This window comes from Bactrocera neohumeralis, unplaced genomic scaffold (genome assembly GCF_024586455.1).
Source record: "Bactrocera neohumeralis isolate Rockhampton unplaced genomic scaffold, APGP_CSIRO_Bneo_wtdbg2-racon-allhic-juicebox.fasta_v2 cluster11, whole genome shotgun sequence".
In the NCBI taxonomy this organism is placed as follows: Eukaryota; Metazoa; Arthropoda; class Insecta; order Diptera; family Tephritidae; genus Bactrocera; species Bactrocera neohumeralis.
The window spans coordinates 7,539,731-7,566,001 of NW_026089624.1; the positions used below are offsets into that span (position 1 = coordinate 7,539,731).

Here is a 26,271-nt window from a genome sequence, read left to right on the forward strand (position 1 = left end):
GATAAAATGTTTAATATATTTAATAGTAGTAGGCTTGGAGCCCTACGAAAATTTAATGATCCTTTTTTCAGTAGTACGGAACAAATTAACTTTCTCTTAGAAGCCGAGAATTTTTTTTAAATCATTGAAAGTCAGCGCCCTTCAAAGCGTCTGCAACACGGTTGCTAGTGCAATGTTTGCATTATATAGCTCCGGGAAATTGAATATTTCTAAGTCTACAACTTTCCTTATTACCGCCGAATTTGTTCTTTTTTTTGATAAAATGTTTAATATATTTAATAGTAGTAGGCTTGGAGCCCTACGAAAATTTAATGATCCATTTTTCAGTAGTACGGAACAAACTAACTTTCTCTTAGAAGCCGAGAATTTTTTTTAAATCATTGAAAGTCAGCGCCCTTCAAAGCGTCTGCAACGACGGTTTGATTAAACCCTTCAAGGTTTGCCAAGACCACCCTTAGAACCACTTCAAAATACTGAAATAGCGGAAATTGATTTAAGCGAAAGATTTTTCTTGAAACAAAATTCATTTGTTTATTTTTGCGGCTATATGTTTTCAAAGTTTTTAAAACTTCATAGTTGTTTAAGTCCGATTCCTCATTTCGAAGAAGAAACTGATTCTCGTTTTTTTTTTCTATGGGAAAAAAATATAACGACTGCAGTCTGGTCAAACCACCTGCAGACTTTATAAACTTTCTCAAAAAAATAGAGGAAATATTTTGCGAGAATTTTGATTCTTGCTGTCAAGTCCGTGGGTTTTCAAAATGTTTATTTGAAAAAATGGGACACATAGAGCCGTTTTATTGCTGTGCTAATTCTCAGCCAGACGTTTTTAAATGCCTTTTCATTAGGATAAGAACGTATTTTTCATATTTTTTAATAAACAGACGAGCACAACTGCTTTCAAGCATGAGAAATTTTTATGTGTTGCACACATGTAAAATTTGTCTGAAGTCCTTTGTCTGAAAAAAATCTTCATTGGTTGTCCGAGTTCTATATTATTAACATAATTTAATTTTGATATTTTGAAGTGCTCAATTAAATATTACGATAGGAATGCACGCTCGTATATTCTTGTTATTAGGCACATTCCGCATTTTTTATTCATAGGATCGCCCCCCCCCCCATTCCCTCCACATATCATTTGAAAATTTTCAGGCTTTTGTTAGATCTCCACTGTTGGCATATATACATATTAAATATTATTATATATGTATTTTTATATATTTTATTATACAATATTTTTGAATTGTTTTTGTTACTTTTAATTTATTTTCAAAATGAATTGTTTTTGTTATTTTTAATTTCAATTTTAATTTTCTGTAAATATTTGTTACTTAGTTTTAAGGTATATGGGTGCAAATAGGCCCCCGGGGGAACCGAACACCCAAAAAAAATCGGTACCGCGCCTAGTTGCATACCTCATGGTGGTGTGGAAAATGCAACATAGGCACAAAGATATGTAAAAAAGAAACAATAAATAAAATCTACTGAAATAAAACATATAGTAACAATTTACTTTTTATTTGGGCTTATAATTATAAAAACGGTAGAAAAAGGGTCCGCCAGTTTTGCTGTGTTCACAAAGTAAAACTAAATGCAATAATAAAAACAAATAACTGCGATAAGTTATTTACTTTCATATTCATAATTCACTAGAAGTAAGGACGACTTGTAATTCGCCTAGACGCAAATATTTCTTTTTAAATCGCTGCTTGGCCACCAACGCCACCAACTTTCATTTTATGAGTGTTGTTTAATATTTGCTTGGTTGTTGTTGTTAGCGTTGTTGCCATTATAGTAGTTTTAAGCAAACATACTACGTAGTTCTTCTATTGATTTTGGTGGAGCTGGTTCCTCCCACTCTCCCAATTCGACATCATAATATTGCGCAGCACGACATGGTCGCAATTTCCATGCTACTTGCTCTTTCATGGAGGTCAATTGTACATCCAAACGACCAATAAGTTCTCAAGGACAGATAAGCTCAGTAAACTTGCCTTTCAATGTGCTCACCGTAGTATTTGCTCTTCAAAAAGTTGCTTCCACCCTCAAGCACAAAGCTCATTGGTTTGGGACTAGCGTTCTACACCAGCTCCTTTGCTGATTCTATAAAAAAATTAAAAAATACTTTTCAAATTCAAATAACTAAATAAACCATCCTAAAGCATTTAACTATGAAATAAACTTAAACAAATTGTCTTGCAAAAACCTTCGTTACGATAGCAAAAATGTAAATATATCTGTGAATGAGCATAATCTGGACCCCACTATTCGGCATGGTTGCTTATTTGTTCGTAACATTTTGCTCTGGTGAACATTTATTAACTTACCACAGTTAAAAAGAGGCATAAATAAAAAACTTAATTTTTCATGTATTTGCTCGTATTGTTCTCATCTTTAAGAACATATATTAAAATAAAACGGTTTTCTTTTGAAAATATGTTAAACTTTTATATATAACCAATATTTTTGGGGCAACTTTTCCATAAATTTTAAGAAAATATCACAATGCAACCATTTTCCGGTTTAAAGTCGGCCATCTTGGATTCCAATAGAAACTGAACTCCGGACAACACATGACGTTTCTACAGTGGCACCTCCCAGCTGTGCCTTTGTTTACATAACATCAGCTGATAGTGACCTTACTCCTCCTCTACCGTGCTGGCAATGCCTCAAGTTCAATATACAAGCTATGATAGCTTATGACAAGCCAACATAATTATGTTGGTCTTCCATACAAAATAAGCTAATAGCTTAATTTGCTGGTCAAATAAAACACGCCTAATATTAAACTAAATATTAACTTTTTGAAAAAATGTTATTTTGTAAATGTACTTTATTTCTTTATTTTTATAATATAACACAACCGTTTTAATACTCGCGCTACTAAATTTAATATTACTGAAATGAAAATGCCGTCGATATATGTGCAAATGGGACATGTTGCCTCCTCGAAATTTTCATAGAAATGAAAACTGCGCTGTCAAACTGCTGAAGTGACAGCTTATAGCTTTCAATATATGGAATACTAATTAGTATGGAGTCTCCACAGGCAATAGGCACGACAATACAGTTATTATGACATAAATTTTATCCTGTTGAGATGCCCCGTTAGGCACTCTCAATTAATAATGCCAGACCGTGTACATATATTATAGTTTTACTTGATGAATATAAAATACTTATTTTTGAAATATGTATATGTATGTTACCATTCTAAAATTTAGTGAAATCATAATAGAAATTGAACACTCAGTTCATTGAATATTCTGGTAAATCAACTAAACTGAAAAATATCACAAACCATATATTTGTATAAATACGGTGGGCACATAGACAAGACGTATCACATCTGGCAGCACTGTTTGTCAGTTATTCTATTGTTTCATTCTCTTTATATTCTTTTTGGAAATATACAGTTTCAACTGAATTATAAGCTTTTAGTTTTAAGAAGCGTCGCTCTTGTATAGACGCCAACAAGTGAAGAAGTCTTTTGAGTTATCTTAATAAATAATCTGTAATTATATAATGTTGTGGTGTTTCATTCGCCACATAATTGGTGACCCATACAATTGAACAGCACACCATAATTGGTACAAGTACAGTGTAACAACACTACATCACCTTGTCGCCCAGTTGCGCTTACGAGGCCGCGCAACCGCAACTGGCGCAAACGGCCAACGCAATACCTGTACGCCTACGGCTTCGGCAGCGAACAAGATATCCAATGGGCGTCCAGCACCGATCTTACGGGCCTCTCCCCAGCCATTATCGAAACGCCAGCCATCACCCAGGCGCCAGCCGCCGGCGATGGTACCACAACCTACTACGTTAGCGCCAGCAATTTGTATCAGCCCAAGTTGATTGCCAGCACCACCGGTATATCGGCGCATTCGGCTGGAACAGCGCAAAAACATGGCCACAACCATCAACAACAACAACAGCAAAATCAGCACGTACAAATGCAACTGCAATCGCAGGTGCAACAGCAACAGCGCAGTAACAGCAACAACGGACGCTACAACTGCAGTTGCCATTTCAATATCACCTATATTAAACTTAAATCACTATCTTTTCAACAGGACCTGTCGCTGGAGCAGCGCACATAAGTACAGTACCGCTTTTCTACCAACAGCAATCATTATCATTATCTTGCTAGCAACAGTTCCTCCATATCCTGATGTACGAACTACCCAACTTCTGATCTCATCATCAACCAATATCACAACCTCCGACCACATATCAATTGTCGCAGGCACTACAAGCCGTTGTCATGCAACACGCACAACCAAAAATGACGCTACAAACACTGCAGCACATGTCAACGGTACATATGATCGACATCATTTAGAGTCCACACTGTATCGCTTCATCTGCAGTGAATTCGGCTCAACGCACTTTGCATCAGTCGCCGCCTCCTCGCCACATGTAACACTATCAAGTGCACAACGCCACAATCAGCCCCCGCGTAGGTTGCCAACCGGCCGCCGCGTTACGCTTCAACACCCTACATTTCCAACTACCAACAATGGTAACCCATCGCCAACTATTCATTTACGACCGCACATCGAGTACGAATTCCCTCGTCGACAATGGCACGGATTTCGGCAACTTCGCTTTTTCGTAAACTCAAAATAGTAACTTCTTTTCGACTGCAAGCTGCAAACGGTAGCAAAGTCGGAACCTACGGAGATAAGGCGCTCAACTCAGTCTCACACGTTTAGGCCCCTATGCAACCGTCATAGCCCTAACCGAGAACTGCACAACAACCACTTAACCATACCAATTGGCCAGTTACAATAGTACGCCGCCCATCCGTACTCTCACCGAGCAAATAAATTCGCAACAACTACTTAACCATACCAATTGGCTAGTGACAACAGTACGCCGCACAGCCGTACTCTCACCAAGCAAATGAATTCGCTACATACATCAACCAGCCTAACTGCACCAAGCACCCGGACTAGGATCTAGTAAAGGAACTCAACCTTAAAAAAGTCCAGCAGGACTTTATTTGAGGGGGAGTACTGTGGGCACACAGACAAGACGTATCACATCTGGCAGCACTGTTTGTCAGTTATTCTATTATTTCATTCTCTTTATATTCTTCTTGGATATTTACAGTTTCAACTGAATTCTAAGCTTTTAGTTTTAAGAAGCGTCACTTCTTGTATAGACCAGAAATCTGCATGCGGTGGCCGCAATTATTGTACACTTAGTCAATACTTCTTGCTTCTGCGACTGAACACTGCATTGACTTATACGTGTGATGCTAAAGAGAAAGAAGTGGATGAAAGAACACCAGCGCAAAGCGAGGAGTGCGCATAACATAATGACTTCGGCAAAGAAGTGTTTCAAGTGTTACGCACGAAACAAGCAGACACTTTGTTTGACTTGTTGCCGAAGGCATAAGACACTGCGTTTAGCTTATTGCCGAAGGCATGACACTTTATTTGACTACCAATAACATGCTTTTGGCGCTAACAGAGGAACGCAATTGAACGATGGTCGCATGTGCTACATAATTACATATTTACCTATTAACTAGAAAAAAATACAATTCGTAGTCTTGTACTTTTGCCTTTTATTTATTATTTAATATGTGGTGCGTTTATAATTTTCAACGGAGTGTTGACATATCACAATTATTTGCTAAAATTTTTATAATAGGAATGTAAAAATAATAAACTATCGACTGCATTTGGCGCTATTCGGCTTCGCTTCTCAGTTATAATATTGCCAGCCATTGAAAAAGCTCGTTTAGCCGCTGCACTGCTAGCAGGAGTTGAATGAATTTGAAAAGCTGATTTTGATAAACGAGGATAGTTTTTGGAATTATTTGTCCACCCTTCAAATAAGTCAAAATTTCCCGTAATTTTAACTTTTTCCTGGCTATACTATTTTCCCCATCGGTTGCACCTATCTTTATAAAAAACTTGACTAACTTTGCGAAACCTGAACCACTGATACCATAAAATGGCCTACAATCTTCAGTAATCCATTCTGCGCATGCAACAATAGCTTTTTTTTCGTTTTCTTCTGTTACAGTTTTTAAAACTGATGTATTTTTTATGGCTTGGCAGCAAGGATGCCGATTCAGGTTGGATGTGTAATTTTTATTACATTTAAGAACTTTGCGGCAGTATACATACCCTTCTACTCTGGTACCATCTGTTTTCAAAACCTCTGACAATATATTTCAAATGAAACTTCTTCCCTTGTGTTGCAGTGATAAGGTTTAAACACCATTCGTAATTTGTTTAGTCATAAAAGCTTGTGTATCGGACATTATTTATTTTACATTTATTTCGTGAACACATACATACAATATACACTACAGAATAATATCATTATATTACTTACTGCTTATTAAGTTACAAAGTTATATTAAACAAAACTGCCAAGTTTTCAATTCCGTGTAAACAAACCGAGCGCAACAGAATAACTGAAATTATGAAATAAGCGCGCCGGTCAAGTGTCGTTGAATTGTTGTTACAGTAAAAAACAGTCAAATAAAGTGTTATGCCTTCGGCAATAAGCTAAACGCTATGCCTTCGGCAACAAGTCAAACAAAGTGTCTGCTTGTCTCGTGCGTAACACTTGAAACACTTCTTTGCCGAAGTCAATATGTATATGCAGGCTTAAATTGATCGTAACATGCGGTGGTGCTTGCACTGCATGCTTTGCGCTGGCGTTCAGTCATCCACTTCTTTTAATGTAAGTAGGCTTAAAGTCAGAGAAACAGCAGCGCATGCCGATCTCTGGTATAGACGCCAACAAGTGAAACGATATTCCCCCTCGTTCGCACTTTGATAACTTTGCGGTCTACAAATTTTCCCATCCCTGCACTATGTAGGCCTTCAATTACTGTGGTATTATTAGACCACGTTTTTGACTATTGAATACAGTTGACATTCTTATCTTTGTCCAAAAAACAACTGTTTTCAGTTTTATTAAAATTATACATTTTTTTATATAAATTAAATATACGTACATTAAATATACAATATTTTAAAATAAATATGTGATCAAAATTACTTACTTATGTAAGTATTATCGATTGTTGTAATTTCGTTTCGCTCTTAGTTTGGAAATATTATCATCTTTTCTAAGAGCAAATTATATATCTGCATCAATGCTTCTATCGCTTTGAGACAGAATATATAACAGCACAGTATGTCATACTAAAGAACAACAATCTGTTAAATTAAAGTAGTGCAGATATGTTACTGATATTTTATTTATTTACAAACGTATATTACTTATCAATTTAGAAATTATATCCAAGTATAATTGCACCAGGTTGTTGCATTTGGTGTATTGGAGCTATCTAAATAATAAAATTTACTATAATTAATTCAATAAACAATATGCATTTTAAAATTCAGTTTTTCACTTACTAACAAATGATTTAACGATTTTGAGCGTTATGTGAAAAATAAAATCCAAGGACCCGCCCTTCATACAATAAGGACACTTGGACAAGAGTCCACTTGAACAGACACTAACCCCTTGACGTATTTCCACGAGTCTGGCTCATGGTACAATTTCTGTGCCTAACATGATTATCACGCAATTTCTGTGCCTAACATGATTATCACGAGCCTGGCTCGTGGTGTGTAGAAGTGTACATTTGATGAAGAGAATTGAAATTTTCTCGTTATTTTCGGCAAATAATGTAAACAAAAAACATTGCTTCTGTTGAGTGCATTATCTACTGCAGATCAGTCATAGATAACTTGATGAGAGACTCTTTGGTTCGAGAGAGAGCTGTCAAAACTCGCATTTTTTATAACATTTGCCAATGATGCCACTGCTGAAAAATATTAGCTTGGGCATTTTATAAAGAACTTTTGGATATTTTGCAGTTTCCACACTACCACTGAGGTATGCAAATAGCGCGTTACCGATATTATTTTTGGGTGCTCGGTTCCCCAGTAGGCCTATATCACCCATATACACTCAGTCCTTTTTTTACGCGATCTCTTTTTACGCTATTTCACTTTAACGCGGTTATTTTTGCAACGCAAATTCCTTTTTTAACGTGAATTTCTCACTTTAACGCGATTGCTTTTTTTCGTTTTTTGCTTGGTCTTAAACTTGCAGCAGAATTGGAAAATTATTTTGTAGCAAATGATACTGATGCCGAACGTGCACGAATTTTTCAAAAAGAATTGAGTCTCTGCATGTTAAGATATAAAGAACTACATCGGAATTTATTGGGTCCAAAAAGAAGCATTCAAACAAAATTAACTGAATTTATGGTGCAAACTCAGTCGGAGATGCTAAGTCAATCAGAACATCAATCCATAGTTCTTACTATTGATTCTGATACAAATTCTAGTGATATCAGTGCCGGCCATCAAAATCAGCGGCTAAGAATAATTTCCTCTACGGATAATGACAGTGATTAAACAGCATTCAACGGGTTTTTCAATAAATCTACCTATTTTCTATTTTCTTCTTTTTTATATATGGTTTTTGTTTTGTATTTTTATGTTGTTATGAATGAATAAATCATAAGTCTGAAATTTGAAACTTATTGTATTGTTTTTGAATATTTTTTTGTGCGTATATTTTGTTATACGCGATATTTTTTATATTCGGAACCAATTCGTTAGTTAATATTGGAAAACTAACCATTTTTACGCGATTAGTGGCAGAAGCAAAAATCGCGTAAAAAAAGGATTGAGTGTATATAAATAAATACAAATATATACATACATAAGCAAAATTGTACTTAAAGTAGCAATTCAAAGAAACAAAAAGAACATAATTAAAAAATAAGCAAAAGACTTATTTTCATCACATTTTATCACAAGTATACAGTATAAATAATGGTTATTTAATACAAAAGAATTGCACAGTAATTCTCTGGGTCTAAATGTTAAACTAAAAATACTCAATTTAAAAAAAGAAGTACAACAATTTTTAAAAAGCAATCTGCACCCAGTCTCCAATACAAAATTTAATACAGAATTATGAATATATTAATATTAAGAGGCAAGAAAAAAGAAACAAGGGTTTAAAAAAATTCCGAGAAAATTAAAAAAAATGATACAGTTTTGCCAGCCTATCCTACAGATGAGAAACACAAAGAATTTTAGTTCTAAAATTGGGCCTAGTAAGATCTCTATTAAAAAACTTTACGAAGAAGAATATTCTCGTCCTAACAAAAAGAGTTAAAACTACATTTGAGTCACAGTTGATGCAGCAGATAAAGGGTCTGACATGCTTTATTCTATCGAATAAAATTTGGCCTACTCCTATTCTGTGACAGGTGGATTCAAATTCTCTATTAAAAATATCTTGTAACTCCTTAACATAGTCTAAAAATCTCTGGGGTGGTTTAATAAAATTACACCTGTCAATTTGCCTCTGCTGCATGAAATAAAAATCAGGTGAAACCTCTTCTACTCCTAAATAAGGTAATGGTTGGGTACAAGTGTGTGTCTTAAAAACTTTTAAATAAAGATAACCTCAAAAGTATGCATATGCATTTGCTTTAAGAAAATCTACTTCTACATTCTCTAATTCTGCCTGATGGTCTAACCTTAGCCTATTAAATTCGTGTTCTGGTCGAGGTAAGCCCTGAAATTCTTGCCAAGATAAATCTTGGACTAAATTATCATTGCACACACTTTGGAGAATTTGGTTTGATAAATCTAGAGAAAACTGTTCGTACTGAGCTATAGGTTCACAGTTTCCATTTAAAACTATGTTTGCATATCGCAATCCCCATGACTTCCTAAACAAATTACAGAACATGTAAGGTGTTATTCTTACACTTCTGCCACCCCCTCTCCTAATCTGTCAAAATAATGCTCTAAACTATCCTGACAAAGCCGTCTCGTCTGTAGGTGAGTGAAGCCTGCGTGTGACAAAAAGCGCCACAAACGTTCCAAACTATGTTATGTTTGTTTCCAACCATTTATATAATTAAATTTATTGGTTAATCAATCTGCTTCATCTTTTATCCTAATTGTTTTCAACAGGTTGGCAGCCCCACGAAGAAATTGTGTTTGCTCTGGGGTGCCCGAAAAAACTTGTTTACACGGTAAAATTGCATCAAAATTCCGACTGTTCAATAGGTCAAATAACTTATTTATGAACAAAATATATTCCGCGGTATTGGAAAAAGTAGGAGATGGGGAAGTCAAACGCCCTGCACTATAAACTGCGAGCATACCGGAAGCGACGGTGTCGCTGAAAACTTGGGTAGCTAGTTTAACACTCATTTTCTGAAAATTGTTGGGAAAAAGGTGCGCATCTGTAAGCTTGGGTGCACACCGGACAGGATTTTGGGAATCTTTATTGTAAAAATGTACAATATCGGACCAGCTAACTAGGCGCGAGTTAAAACTAACTATATTTTTAAAGTTTTCTAAACAATTCCTAACACTCTTTATAAGATGGGGACAATCATTGAAAAGAACACTTCCTTGCCATTTACCTGAAAGTAGGGACGCGCTCCTAACACTCGAGCTAAATTGAGAAAATTCGACCCCTGATCACAAACAAAATGGCAAGGTATGAGACCTATATTCTGCAATTGGGTAATGGCCTGAAAAATATATTTTTTGGCAACATCACCTTTACAGGAACCATGGACAATGAAATAAGCTAGAGGATGGGTCCAAGGCTCGCCACCGATACCTTGAACCAAAAGAGTCATTGCACTGGTACCTATTCTACAAGTTCGATTTTCATCGCCATATTTTTCTAATCCTACAATTTTATCATACTTTGGCAAGTATTGCATATGACTCTTCAGAGCCATTTCATCACATAAAATGGACACATGTTTTTGTTGAGTTGTAAAGCCCCGGCTTCTCAACTCTAAACACTTGAGAGTACTGTTATTACAACCTGGGTCACGGGGCCATTCTGAAACGAACTCATCAAGTGTTCTCTCTTCGGGAAATCTGAGGAGAGACTTTAGGTGTCTATAACCTAAGGGAGACAGAAAGTATACACCTAAAGCTAAGGTTTTGAAATAGCTGTCGTATCTACGACCTTTAGGGTGCCTATTATTATTTTTTAAACTATTTTCTACTATGGCTCTAATCTGTGGGGGGAGCTGGCTACATAAATGCATAGTAGAATTGAACCCCTCTTCCGTGTCTTTTAATTTTTTTTAAATTTGCATATTTCAGCGAAAGGTCTGACAACTGGTACTGCAAGTAACTAATCTTTCTATCTTTTTCTTCTAATCTAGCCTTCAACTTACTATTCTCCTCAACCAGTTTGTGGTCTTTATTTGTTACAGCTGTCAGACTTAAATTTGTTTGACTCCCCCTGTCTACATAGCTTTCATCTTCAAATGATGTTATTAAACTAATGTCTTGATCCGCATGATCAAAGACACCATCCTTCATTTCTATTTGAGCCTCTTCTGCCACAGATGCGAGTAAATTTAGATCGCTCGTATCGTGACACTGAAGCGCGTTTTCTTCCACCAATTATGGGTAAAAATCGTCTGCTCCTATTTCTATCGGAGAATTGGGAGCCAAAACTTGGTTAACTTGAAGACTGGGTGCAGGTACATTTGGTAAATTAATATTAGGTACTGCAAAGGACATCAACTTTTTCTCCATCCTCATCATGGTATAGAGGAGTAGGGAAAGTCCCATTCACAATAGAAAAAAGAGCCATTCACAGTCCTTAACCTACCCCTCAAGTGTACGTTCACAATAAAACATCATGGCCACCTGTGGTGAATAAGGGTGGCGAGAGGTCAAAACGGGTTGCAGAAAGCGAAAATGCTATAATATAAAATTATAAATTTATAGTACTATATTTGTACATGTATAAATACTATTTTCAATTTTTGTTATAGAATGAAGTTTAATGCTGTTATCAAAAGATTTAATTATATCTTATATTATATATATCGTAAAGCATTTAACCATGAAATAAACTCAAACAAATTGTCTTGCAAAAACCTTCGTTACGATGGCAAAAATGTAAATATGGCTGTGAATGAGCATAATCTGGACCCCACTATTCGGCATGGTTGCTTATTTGTTCGTAACATTTTTCTGTGGTGAACATTTATGTGGTAAGTTAAAAAGAGGCATAAATAAAAAACTTAATTTTTCATGTATTTGCTCATATTGTTCTCATCTTTAAGAATATATATTAAAATAAAACGATTTTCTTTAGAAAATATATTGGGACAACTTTTCCATAAATTTTAAGAAAATAACGCAATGCAACCATTTTCCGGTCAAAAGTCAGCCATCTTGATTAAAAGTCGGCCATCTTGGATTCCAATAGAAACTCAACCCCGGACTACACTTGACGTTTCTACAGTGGCACTTCTCAGCTGTGCCTTTTTTTACATAACATCAGCTGATAGTGACCTTACTCCTCCTCTACCGTGATCCTCATTTCTCTGGAGAAATGGCGCTCACAGGCGTACATAAATTTAGGCCTATTTTGCCCCACACCAAAAAGATTCAGCCAAATTTTAAATCTAATAAACAAAATAAATAACCCATAGCCTTAAAGCCTTAATTAAAATATTTGATTATTTATTGCTACATGTTTCAACCAACAAACGCGATTTACAACAACCAACATTTAAGAGCCTAATACAACTTATATTAAAACTAATAGAAATTAAGTTAAATTGAGTTAAAGACTAAAACAAAAAGATGACTAGTATCTACATCATGCCTTCTATCTAATAATATTTTATAATATATAGTTATATATATATATATATTATATATATATATTATAATATATAGTAAAACTAATTAGAATTAAGTAAAATTAGCTTAAAACCTAAAACAAAGAAATTACTATAATAATTACATCGGGTCTACTATTATTTATTTATACAACTACATATTTAACCACTTATTAACAACTAAATATTAATTACTACAAAACTTACAAATAAGTATTAAATTTCTTACTTGGCTTCATCTTTCCCCTGATTTGGGAAGTTGAAAAAACGTCGCTGTCCTCTGCACCCCATTACACATTTTTTCGATTACGGCATATTTCCTATAAGACACAAAAATATCTTTTAAAAAACATTCACATTACTTCTTCTTAACTCCGTAATGAACTTACCCACTTTTTTTACTGCAAAGCTGCACTAAGTTAATAATAATAAATAATCACAACCGACTTCCAACGAATTTTAACAACGAACTGATTTTGGCAGTTCATTTTACCGCTATTATTCTGGCATCCCGCCTTTTTCACTAACTGCAGGTTGACGGCACCTTGATTGAGTTTTGTTGCCAGTTTAGAAAACAGATCAGGGTGCCCTGCCAGCTGACAAGCGAGATATGCGTAAGCATCAAAACTGGTTTGTTTAGTGCAAGTTGCGTGCGAACAGTTGGAAGCGAATTTTGTTGCGCTAATTGATACGGCAAGGGGTTTAAGACGAGTTGAATAAAAACTTCGGTGCAAAGGAAACCTACCACAATTTGTACCACCAAGCAGTAAACCTGAAAAATTATAATGTAAGCAATTATTTTTATAATCTTAGAAATATTTTAGACAAATTAAACACTAAATACGAACAAGATAATAATAAACCTTCAGAGTTTAAGCCTTCAATAAATGAATCGTTAATTATAAAAACATTTTTAAACGGTATAGGCTAAATCTAGCAAGTATTACCCATAGTAGAAATATAATATGTCTTAGAATCGCATATTATTTGTTAGAAGAAACAGGCATGGTAAAAAGATAAACGAAATACAAACGTCCAATGTTGCACCACCCAATGAAGAAGTGATAGAAAAATTAACAATGGAAGAAAAGAATACTGAGGAATAATACTTGTTGGAAAAAATGATAAACCAAAATTCAGATTTATTCGTTGAAGAGGGGCACTCGCTAACCCATACTCATGAAATACAACATATTTGGATTTTCTTGCTCTTGCAAAAGCCTTGCACAGTGCACGAATTGCAGAATTTTCCTCTTGGTGCAACGGCACAACAACAAACATACGCAGAAAATTATTTGCAATGGCTGAAAAATATGTCAGACCAAAACCCATATTTATTTTCGTGCAATGACACGTAAAAGTATAATTGCAACCTTGCTTTAGCTGTCATTTTACATAAAGAAATATTACGCCGTTAAATTGTTGAGGAAGGTAAGTTTTAAATAAATTTTATAATTTCTACTCCTTCTAATTATAAAGATTTGTTACAGTTTTTGTTAAGAATGAATGCAGAAGGTGCACTAATTCACAATAGTCATTCTCAATGAATTGACCGAATCAGCCGTTCATATATCACTAGATTCTGCAATGGGTGCCCTCCTGGCCTTGCATATTTCGGTATAGGGTTTTTGCATTTTGTGTCATCCTGCAATCTTATAGCCCTGACAGACGAGCAAAATTAAGAGTATTAGAAAAATGGATAGCAAACTGTGCGTTGTTTATTTTCTGCCATCTAAAAATATTAAAATTTGTTTTTGTTAGTATACAATACCTGTCCAATAAATTTCGAACGAACAAAAAAATTCTCCGGAGTTCTAACTTTAATCATTAATAAAAACATAAATATTTGGCGTATTTAAAAAAAAAAAATATTTTTTATATGCTATATACATTAAACTTAAATTATCATATTTTTGTATTGAATCATATTCAATATTATTAAACTATATTAAAAATATTACATTTTTGTTTTCGTTCGTAATTTATTGGACAAGTACTGTACTTGCACATAATTTAATTAGCAATAAAAAAACTGTTTACCTCTGAAGCTGTAAACACAAACAAAGCGGCAGATTTCAAGCGACATCTGTCAAACAATAGCAGAAACTAGCCATTTTTGGGCAGTGTTGCCTACTCAAATTTGGTAAATTCAGCTAAATGCGCGGAATTCTTGTGCATTACAAACATGCATGGGTCAAATGCGCAAGTAATTGTAAATTACGCCCGCTAATGCATATTAGTGCTGTCGTCTGTCAGGGCTATTACAAACTTGCATTAACATGGGTCAAATGCGCAAGTAAATGTAAATGCATATTAGCGCTGTCGTCTGTCAGGGCTATAAGTTCAACTCCCCACAATTCTCCTTTATGCATTGTTCCGAAAAAATTGAACAATACAGGAAAGAAAAAATGGAGGATTGTAATAGATTACAGAGCCCTAAATGAAATAAGTGTCAGTGACAAATTTCCAATACCAAACATAGAAAATATGTTGGAAAATTTGGGCCGTGCACAATACTTTACAACAATTGATCTTGGCAAAGGGTTTTCACCAAATTTTCAATGCGCTACGAAACCATAACTTAAAAATCCAAATCGACAAATGTAATTTCTTTGCTAAATCCACGGAATATTTAGGACATATTCTAACCACTGATGGGATCAAACCCAATCCAAACAAAATAGCAGTAATCCAAAATTACCTAAAACCTCTAAACAAATTAAGTGCTTTATTGGTATCACAGGATACTACAGAAAATTTATAAAAGACTATGCAAAAATTGCACATGGAATGACAAAGTATTTAAAAAAAGGATATTAAGGCCACACCAATTCTTCGTTACCCCGATTTAAAAAAAATTAAATTGTGTACAGATGCAAGTGAGGTTGCCATTAGAGCAGTTTTAACGCAAGACCATCATCATATATGCTATGCTAGAAGGACACTAAACGAACATGAAAAAAATATTTCACTACAGAAAAAGAGGAAAATAATGACCACTTTGTTATATTATACACAATTTCAACCGTTTTCATACACAAATTATTTTAACAGAAAGTAAAATCAAAGAAACCGAAATAATTGGAAATAAACGAAAAATATGTATAAGTTTAGACGACATAAAAAGCGGATTTATGTGCGATATTTTTAGAAGATTTATTAAAACGGGAAAAGTAGGCGTATACTACTAAGGTATCTAGGATAGCGTTTATAATATTGTTCAATTAAAATTAATAGAAATGTTCAATAATACCATAAAATTGTACAGATGCACATAGCAAGCGAAATACAAGAGAAATGACGCTCGGAACACATAGAAAGCGACACGACACGGCAGCACGACAGTGAACTGTAAATGACGTCGTGAATCTTACTACATGAACATTTGGAAGAAGGCAGCGACATAACAATAGCCGGCATGTACACAAAACAACACAGCTGTCCATTTTGTATGTACTCAATTTCGTTGTTGCCATACCAATACCTTTCACTTCAATGAAATTTTAATATTTTGTTCAAAGTAATTCAAACAAGTAAATCGGTAAATATTTTTGTTTTAAATTATCAATTGTTATTACAAATGATATAACAGAGCTATTTTATGCTTTTATTGGTAAAATAACGTCAGGTTTGTTAGAGCTTTGAATAATTTTACATTTTACATATTAGTGGCATCACCACTAAAAAAATAAATATAATTTGGGATACCAAATTCAGACATCGCGGCATAAAGGCAGCTCCTTTTCATGCTGTCGAAAGCAGCTTTGAAATCGACGAAGAGGTGGTGTGTGTCGATTCTCCTTTCACGGGTCTTTTCCAAGATTTGGCGCATGGTGAATATCTGGTCGGTTGTTGATTTTCCAGGTCTGAAGCCACACTGATAAGGTCCAATCAGTTTGTTGACGGTGGGCTTTAATCTTTCACACAATACGCTCGATAGAACCTTATATGCGATGTTGAGGAGGCTAATCCCACGGTAGTTGGCGCAGATTGTGGGGTCTCCTTTTTTATGGATTGGGCATAGCACACTTAAATTCCAATCGTTGGGCATGCTCTCGTCCGACCATATTTTACAAAGAAGCTGATGCATGCTCCCTATTAGTTCTTCGCCGCCGTGTTTGAATAGCTCGGCCGGTAGTCCGTCGGCCCCTGCCGCTTTGTTGTTCTTGAGGCGGGCAATTGCTATTCGAACTTCTTCATGGTCAGGTAATGGAACGTCTGCTCCATCGTCATCGATTGGGGAATCGGGTTCTCCTTCTCCTGGTGTTGTGCGTTCACTGCCATTCAGCAGGCTGGAGAAGTGTTCCCTCCATAATTTAACTATGCTCTGGGGATCAGTGACTAGATCACCTTTGGGGGTTCTACAAGAGTATGCTCCGGTCTTGAAACCTTCTGTAAGCCGCCGCATTTTTTCGTAGAATTTTCGAGCATTACCCCTGTCGGCCAGCTTATCAAGCCCTTCGTACTCACGCATTTCAGCCTCTTTCTTCTTCTGTCTGCAAATGCGTCTCGCTTCCCTCTTCAACTCTCGGTATCTATCCCATCCCGCACGTGTTGTGGTTGATCGTAACGTTGCGAGGTAGGCAGCCTGTTTTCTCTCCGCTGCGACACGGCACTCCTCGTCGTACCAGCTGTTCTTTTGCTCTTTCCGAAAACCAATGGTTTCGGTTGCAGCTGTACGTATGGAATTTGAAATGCCGTCCCACAGTTCCCCTATACCGAGTTGTTGACTAGTGCTCTCAGAGAGCAGGAGTGCAAGCCGAGTAGAAAATCATTCGGTAGTCTGTTGTGATTGCAGCTTTTCGACGTCGAACCTTCCTTGTGTTTGTTGGCGTGCGTTTTTTGCTGCACAGAGGCGAGTGCGAATCTTAGCTGCAACAAGATAGTGGTCCGAGTCGATGTTAGGACCTCGGAGCGCACGCACATCTAAAACACTGGAGACGTGTCTTCCATCAAGGCAGACATGCACCTGGAATTAAAATCATCCAGTAGAACATAAACGGGTACAACAACAATTATGATGAACTCCTATTATTCTTAAAAGAGCAAAACCCAGATGTTATTTGTTTTCAAGAAACACATATCTTAGTTACTCACAGTAACAACATTTTCTGCCCTAGGAAAGACAGCGGTTATTTTTCGAATTTACAAAACATCCAAAGCAATAAGCAAGGCGTTTGCATTTTAATAAAAAAAAAATATTGAATTAAATTCCACACTATCAACAATAAACTCTTGAAATCAACTTAAGTTTCAGCTTTACTATCATTAATACGTATATACCACCCCACCAAGTTTTTAACGAAACTGATTTGAAAGATTTACTTTCCCAACTACCCCACCGGTTTTGTGGAGAGGGGACTTCAACGCGTGGAATACACTTTGGGGTTCCCGAAACCCAAGGGGTGGAATCATAAAGAATTTCTTATAGAAGAGCAACCTAATTCTTCTTAACAATGGAGCGTTGACCTTTCCCTATCCTCCCCCCAGAATCAGGTGGGAAGCTTCCTCTATTCTCAGAGATTTTTTCCTATATCGATGTCACTTTAAACAAACTTCCACTTTGAAAAATATAAGCATTTCTCAAAATTTATTATTTCACGCGCAAACTGGAATATATTTCAAAGAGAAATTTTCAAAGGTTTACCCACCACTGCAGTCGACAACATCAACCAAGCCACATCTGCATTCACAAAACTGATTCGTTCTGCGATAAATAAGTCGATTCCTCAAACCTAAAGATTTTCCGATCTGGTGGAACAAAGATCTTGGTCGTATGCGTGAAAAAATATGAATACTGGAATACTTTCAAAAAATCAATGTCTGAATATAATCTGAATAATTATAAAACAGAGCCCTCTTTAAGAGAGCTATAAAGACTGCTAAAAGTTTTGAAGTATTCACTGCCAAAATCTCTCCTGCTTCACCTACTAAAAAGGTGTGGTCAGACATTAAACTTTGACTGGAATCCCTCAGAACCATATTAATTTCATTAAAACAAATCAAAGTCTTCTGACTAATTCCGCAGATATTTCGGGAACCTTCGATAATATTTGGACTACATATTCGCCAGACAGCAATTTTTCTGCAGAATATATCGCAGAAAACAATGGATATCTGTCACCTATACAGCAACGAATCTCTCCGCATCAGCAAGAAGCCGAGAGTGCGATATTACTTTCCGCGAACTAGAGTCTGCATTAGAAAATGCTAAAGGCAAAACACCAGGCATCGATAGGGTATCCTACCCGATGCTTGCAAACTTATCTACAGCTACTAAAGAAAGACTAATCTGCATGTACAACAAAATTTTCCACAAAGGATCATACCCACAAAACTGGCGAATAGCCACCAATGTTCCAAATATTAAACCAAACTACTTCTTACATACATATTTCCATGCTATCTTGCAATCCTGCTTAAGTAAAATTTTCGAAAAAAAAATATTGCTAGGCGACTTTCATGGTTTGCTACAAAAACTAATTTTATAAACGGCTTTTGAACTTCAGCACAGTACAATGGATTCACTTATTCACTTATATCTGACACTCCGTCCACCAAAAACCATGCCACTATCCTGGTCACTGATTTCGAGAGAGCTTTTAGTCCCATAGCACTTAATGCAGGGCTAAGACAAGAAGACAGGTCCAAAAGTTTTTAGAATAGTAAAAGCTTTTATGACCCTAATACCATGTTCAGACCGACACTTAATCACACGATTTCGGCTGTTGAATGGATCATCCCACTAATCTTAAAAATTTATCAAGATTTCGCCATACAAAAATGACAGTTCCAAATCACTTCATTGAAATGATTTGAAACTGATCCACGCTAAATCTCTCTGTGCGACTCTGATTTTGCGCAATCTACTTGTCAGCACTGGAAATCTGTTACATTATCACAGCTGATTTAGACACTACAAAGGCAAAAAAATGTAAACAAACAAATTTTTTTAAAGCAATGAATCTAATTTCATCTGAAAATTGACTTAACAAATGAAAAAATTCATCCATTATTTCTATTATATGGAAAATATTAAAAAAAGCCGTCTTTTTATTTCAAAATACCATTTGACAATCTTTTCTTTTGATAAATATTAAGCGATGTGAATTCTTGTATGACAATAACAGCTATTTTTTGATCTTTCTAACGGCAGTGAGAACACTGTTGGGTTATGAAATGCTTAAATATAATCTAATCTTTGAAATTTTCGGTCTGAACTTGGTATAAGAAAATTTCTGGTTCGTATAAACAATGTTTTATCTAGTTTGCATCCTCTCAAAATTGGTATACCACAAGGCTCGCCACTATCGGTGATGCTTTTTATTATCGCTTTTGATAAATTAACTGAGATATGCCTTAACACTAAAGGCATTAAACTCACTATTATTTTTACAAAATAATTTAAAATTTAAGTGTGCTTAAATCGTCTGCTAATAGCAGCAAAATCAATTTCCAACAGAATACGGACTCAAAATACACATTGTATCTTGTACGGCAGGGTTGTTATTGAAATAAAAATAACTCCATAGGTCCCGCAATCACTAGACATTAATCCTATTCTAAATATTTGGAACTTTTTGGAAAACCATATACGAAAACATCGAATTTCTTCAAAATAAGGTAAAAAACTGGATCATCGACTTAGTGGGTTAAAATATCCGGAAATAATACTAGAAATCAAGAGGGGAGCATGCGTCGACGTCTAGGGACAATAATAGTAACAAAATGTTGGCTAAAAACCGCTAAGAAATTTAATTATTATTTTTGATTTATATAAATAATCATTGGTATACGTAAACTTTTTTGATATAAATTAGGCGCTTTTTAAGCTTTAGCATTAATTTTTTTATTTGTGTAAAAAAAAAATATTTTTATGTACCATATTTAATGTTAAATATACATATCTTGAAATGGATAGAAAAAAACCACAATTGAATAATCATTTTAACAAAAATAAACGTGTCGTAATTTAATAGAACTAGGTGTATGTAAACTTTATTGGTCCACTGTATTTGTAAAAAGGCAAAATGTATATATCCACAGTTAGTTTTTGAAAATATTATAATAGAATCCGTAAGCAATTTAAATATTTTAGCAGTATATTTTGATAAAAGGTTTAATTTCCGTGTCAATGTCTTAACTTAAGATATAACTTAACAAACAGACTGCACATAATTAAATATTTAAGTAGTAAACGATCTTTTATTCATCCCAACTCTCTAATGAATACTACAAGAGCTCTAATACTCGCCAAAATCGACTACGGCTTACATTTTTGGATGGTGCGCTAATCTGAAACTTTTTGAACCTCCGTATCATGCAGCGAGCCGTCGGAGTATAAATGCTTTTCCTACATCATCTATTAAGTGTATCCTGGCGGAATGTGGCATACCAACAATAAATGAAAGGGTATAAAGGGAACTTCAGGCTAAAATCCACTTTACGCCGCTGTATAAAATACGGAAAAGACTTAAACATATATTCGCCCCCAAAGTACAAGAGCGTCAACAAACAGCCGGAGTGGTTGTTAAAAAAAGAAACTATCAACATGTTCCTTCACACCTACAAAAAGAGCAACACCAGTAATTTAATATTTCAGAAACTCTTCTTAGAGTTAATGAAAACCTATGAAGAAAACAATTGGACTGCAATTTACACAGATGGGTCCAAAGAAATAAATATAGCTTTTGTTCTCACCAAACCAAATGGAGAATTTATTAGAGACGGGATTCTTCCTTGTTACACGTCGATATTTACAGCCGAGGCTATTGCCGTTTTCAAAGCACTAGAATATGCGATACTTAGCAAAGGCAAATTTGTTATTTGCTCAGACAGCTTTTCTCGTCTATCTGCTGTTTGTAACATCCGCAACACTGCCTCACTTATCTCCAATATTCGTGACCTGTGCGTTAACCGTCCGGTCAATCACCAAACTTTCACCATTCGTTCAATGGCCGGGTACCCGGGTACCCAGGTGGAGCAGATGTAGAAGTCGTTAGTATATTGAATAAAAATTTTTTTTCTGTATAAGTTGGCTACATGACATAGGAAATAACTATATATGGGGACATAGTCTATAGCTCTCGTAGAAATTACGAAAGCGGAGTGCCAAGGTCGAAGGATGTTTAGGTACCTTAGCCGTCCCCCTCCGCTTTCCATTTCGGACGAAAAGAAAGAAACGTGTTCAGTTGGAATTCTACAAGCGTAGTGAACAACGTAGAAAGTATACAGAGATAAGTGAAAAAAAAAATATACAAAATAAATATTATCATTATACACCATACTAATAAAAAAGCAATCTCAACGTATATAGCATATAATGAAAAAAATTCAGAAAAAACAATTCTTCTTCTTAATTAGCGTAGACACCGCTTACGCGATTATAGCCGAGTTAACAACAGCGCGCCAGCCGTTTCTACTTTACGCTTCGTGGCGCCAATTGGATATTCCAACCGTAACCAGGTCCTTCTCCACTTGGTCCTTCCAACGGAGTGGAGGTCTTCCTCTTCCTCTGCTTCCCCCGGCGGGTACAGCGTCGAATACTTTCAGAGCTGGAGTGTTTTCGTCCATTCGGACAACATGACCTAGCCAGCGTAGCCGCTGTCTTTTAATTCGCTGAACCATGTCAATGTCGTCGTATATCTCGTACAGCTCATCGTTCCATCGAATGCGATATTCGCCGTGGCCAACGCGCAAAGGACCATAAATCTTTCGCAGAACTTTTCTCTCGAAAACTCGCAACGTCGACTCATCAGTTGTTGACATCGTCCAAGCTTCTGCACCATATAGCAAGACGGGAATTATGAGCGACTTATAGAGTTTGGCTTTTGTTCGTCGAGAGAGGACTTTACTTTTCAATTGCCTACTCAGTCCGAAGTAAAAAAAACAATTGGAGTGGAAAAATCTCGAGCTGCAGGAATTTTATGCATTTTTGGCTATTTTGATAACTTCTGGCGCAAATAATTCAAATACTAACAATGCAGCTGTATTCATATCCATTATATTGCGCAGCAATGAGTATCAATCGCTTCTGGAATATTATTCGTTTTATTCGATTTGACGATGTCAATACTAGAGCTCAGCGCTTAGAAAGTGATAAAGCTACTCCAATACGAGACATTTGGACAATGTTAAATAGTAATTTAGCAAAACATTATAAACCAACAGAATACCAAACAGTCGACGAGCAACTTTATCCATACCGAGGTCGAACTAGATTCACTCAATACATTCCATCAATGCCAGCTAAATATGGAATTAAAGTATGGTGGATATGTGATGCTGAAAATTCGTATCCACTTATTGGACAGCTTTACACTGGGAAATCGAAAAATGGTCGTGAGAAAAATGTTGGTGAAAGAGTTGTTAAAGACTTGGTGGCACCATACAAAGGATCCTGTAGAAATATTACAATGGATAATTTTTTCACAAATCTTCCACTAGCAAAATTTTTACTATCATGGAACTTGACGATTGTTCTTACTCTGAAGAAAAATAAAGCATACATTCCACCAGCAATTATCCACTGTGTTTGGCTTTTATGAAAAAGTAACCCTATGTAGTTATGTGCCAAAAGAAACAAGGTAGTAATAGTGCTATCATCAATGCATCACGAAGCAAAAATTAGTGATAGTGAAAAAAAAAACCCGAAATTATCGAGTTTTGTAACTGGTCCAAAGCTGAAGTAGAGACAATGGATAAAATGCTTGGTAGATATACTACAAAAAGATCAACCCAACGATGGCTTCTAGCATTTTTTACAATATTCTCAATATTGCCTGCCTTGCAGCATATATTCTGTATTATGAGAATAATAAAATGCTTGTTAAAAAATGCACAAATTATGAGGCGTTTCTCAACGAAAGTGGCGATTGAATCTCTTCTTCGCGATTCAACTGGAAGGAAAAAGATTACTGGTGTACGCTATGAATGTTGAAGTGAATTCAAGAAACGTCGCAAAACTAGAAAAATATGTTCAGTATGTGAGAAACCTATTTGTGATGAACACTGTGTTACAACCACGACATGTGAAGGATGTACAGAATAATTTAATATATTTTAATTCTTATATAGCACTGTATTATAATAAAAAAACGGAGTTATTTTGTTCTTACTAACTATTTTTATTATTGTTTATAATAAGAATTATTGTTAAAATAAAAGAAATTGTAAACTATATTGTCTATTATTAATTTAAAAATATAATTATCTGAATACTTTGATAAATAATCTCTTAAGTATGTGTAAACCCGTCATTTATATATATAAATCTCAGCGGGTACCCGGGTACCTGGTTATTGAACGGAGGGGGTATCAAATTTGATAGTTAATAACTTTTATTAAATAATTGATTCTAAACAATTTTGACGGAAAATGGGTGTCAAATAACTTTAATTTTGGGGATCCAGGCGGCCATACAATTTTTTTGAGAAGGAGTTAAGAAAAATTGGCATGTAGTATGAAATGTATACCCGGGTACCCGGTCATTGACCGGACGGTTAAATACAATCATAAAGTTGCACTACTCTGGGTACCAGGACATGTTGGTAATATGGGAAATGAACATGCAGACCACACAGCTCGGTTTTTTGAATCAGCGCCAACCCCACAATATGAGCAACATCAGAAACGACCTCTGTAATATGCTGGATCACTACGTTCACGAAATTAATCACACGGAATGGAAGCGTTTCGACCATCGGTACTAAACTTTCAATGCCACAAGGACAAAAGTGGTATATCCTAGGAATATATCTCGCCCACAAGCTACCATCTTCACACGTCTAAGGATTGGCTACACGCAACTCACACATCAGCACCTCCTTACTGGCAAAATAAATCCATCTTGCCCTCTCTGCGCAGATACGCTATCTCTTCATCACATCTTTAACGAATGTTCGGCTTTAGCGAGTATTAGGCAGAAGCACACTTTTTTTCCAATCTATCAAGACCTGTTAAACCTTCCTTCTTTTGCAAATATTATGAGCTTTTATAACTTTATTACCGATTGTAACCCACAAAATAAAATATAACAATATCAATAACAACTTCATATTCCAATGAGTCGTTTAACTCGCTTCCAATAAACTCGGGCAAAACACAAATTAACACTTCAGTTGTGTACACAACGAAACTACAGACTGATCAAACTCAATTGTTTGCTTGCACAGCAACTTTGTGCAATAACCAAAATTCATGCAATAGTAATTCTATACTTTAATTTTTGTTTATTTTAATAATTTTGTGCAACTATCTATTTCGATGACTTAATCGATCGCAAATTTAAGAACTATATACATGAATATAAGTATTTTTTAAGGAAAGTTTGTTAGTTCACACAATAAATAAAAATTTTAGATTTTAATCTTTCGTTTGGCTTTAATTACGAAAGTGTTTAATTGTATTGGAAGCGATTTGAACGACTCATTCTTCTTCTTCTTAATTGGCGTAGACACCGCTTATGCGATTATAGCCGAGTTAACAACAGCGCACCAGTCGTTTCTTTTTTCGCTACGTGGTGCCAATTGGATATTCCAAGCGAAGCCAGGTCCTTCTCCACTTGGTCCTTCCAACGGAGTCCTCTTCCTCTGCTTCCCCCGGCGGGTACTGCGTCGAATACTTTCAGAGCTGGAGTGTTTTCGTCCATCCGGTCTTTTAATTCGCTGAACTATGTCAATGTCGTCATATATATCATACAGCTCATCGTTCCATCGAATGCGATATTCTCGCCGTAGCCAATGCGCAAAAGGACCATAAGTCTTTCGCAGAACTTTTCTCTCGAAAACTCGCAACGTCGACTCATCAGTTGTTGACATCGTCCAAGCTTCTGCACCATATAGCAAGACGGGAATTATGAGCGACTTATAGAGTTTGGCTTTTGTTCGTCGAGAGAGGACTTTACTTTTCAATTGCCTACTCAGTCCGAAGAAGCACCTGTTGGCAAGAGCAATCCTGCGTTGGATTTCCAGGCTGACGTTGTAGGTGGTGTTAATACTGGTTCCTAAATAGACGAAATTATCTACAATATGAAATACAATATCAATATCATCGGCATACGCCAGCAGCTGTACACTCTTATAGAAGACGGTACCTTCTCTATTTAGTTCTGCAGCTCGAACTATTTTCTCCAGAAGCAGGTTGAAGAAGTCGCACGATAGGGAGTCGCCTTGTCTGAAACCTCGTTTGGTATCGAACGGCTCGGAGAGATCCTTCCCGATCCTGACGGAGATTTTGGTGTTGCTCAACGTCAGTTTACACAACCGTATTAGTTTTGCGGGTTACCAAATTCAGACATCGCGTCATAAAGGCAGCTCCTTTTCGTGCTGTCGAAAGCAGCTTTGAAATCGACGAAGAGATGGTGTGTGCCGGTTCCCTTTTCACGGGTCTTTTCCAAGATTTGGCACATGGTGAATATCTGGTCGGTTGTTGATTTTCCAGGTCTGAAGCCACACTGATAAGGTCCAATCAGTTTGTTGACGGTGGGCTTTAATCTTTCACACAATACGCTCGATAGAACCTTATATGCGAAGTTGAGGAGGCTAATCCTACAGTAGTTGGCGCAGATTGTGGGG

At 36.0% G+C, this 26,271-nt stretch overlaps 1 long non-coding RNA gene across 1 annotated transcript; it reads right to left on the reverse strand.

Moving 5' to 3' along the window:
- Positions 1-1,485: 1,485 nt before the first annotated feature.
- Positions 1,486-2,952, reverse strand: LOC126765801 (uncharacterized). The gene is made up of 2 exons (XR_007668595.1): positions 2,836-2,952; positions 1,486-2,106 (listed from the first exon to the last, which is right to left on the reverse strand). It is a non-coding gene; the product is annotated as an uncharacterized LOC126765801 (long non-coding RNA).
- Between the last annotated feature and the right edge of the window lie 23,319 nt (positions 2,953-26,271).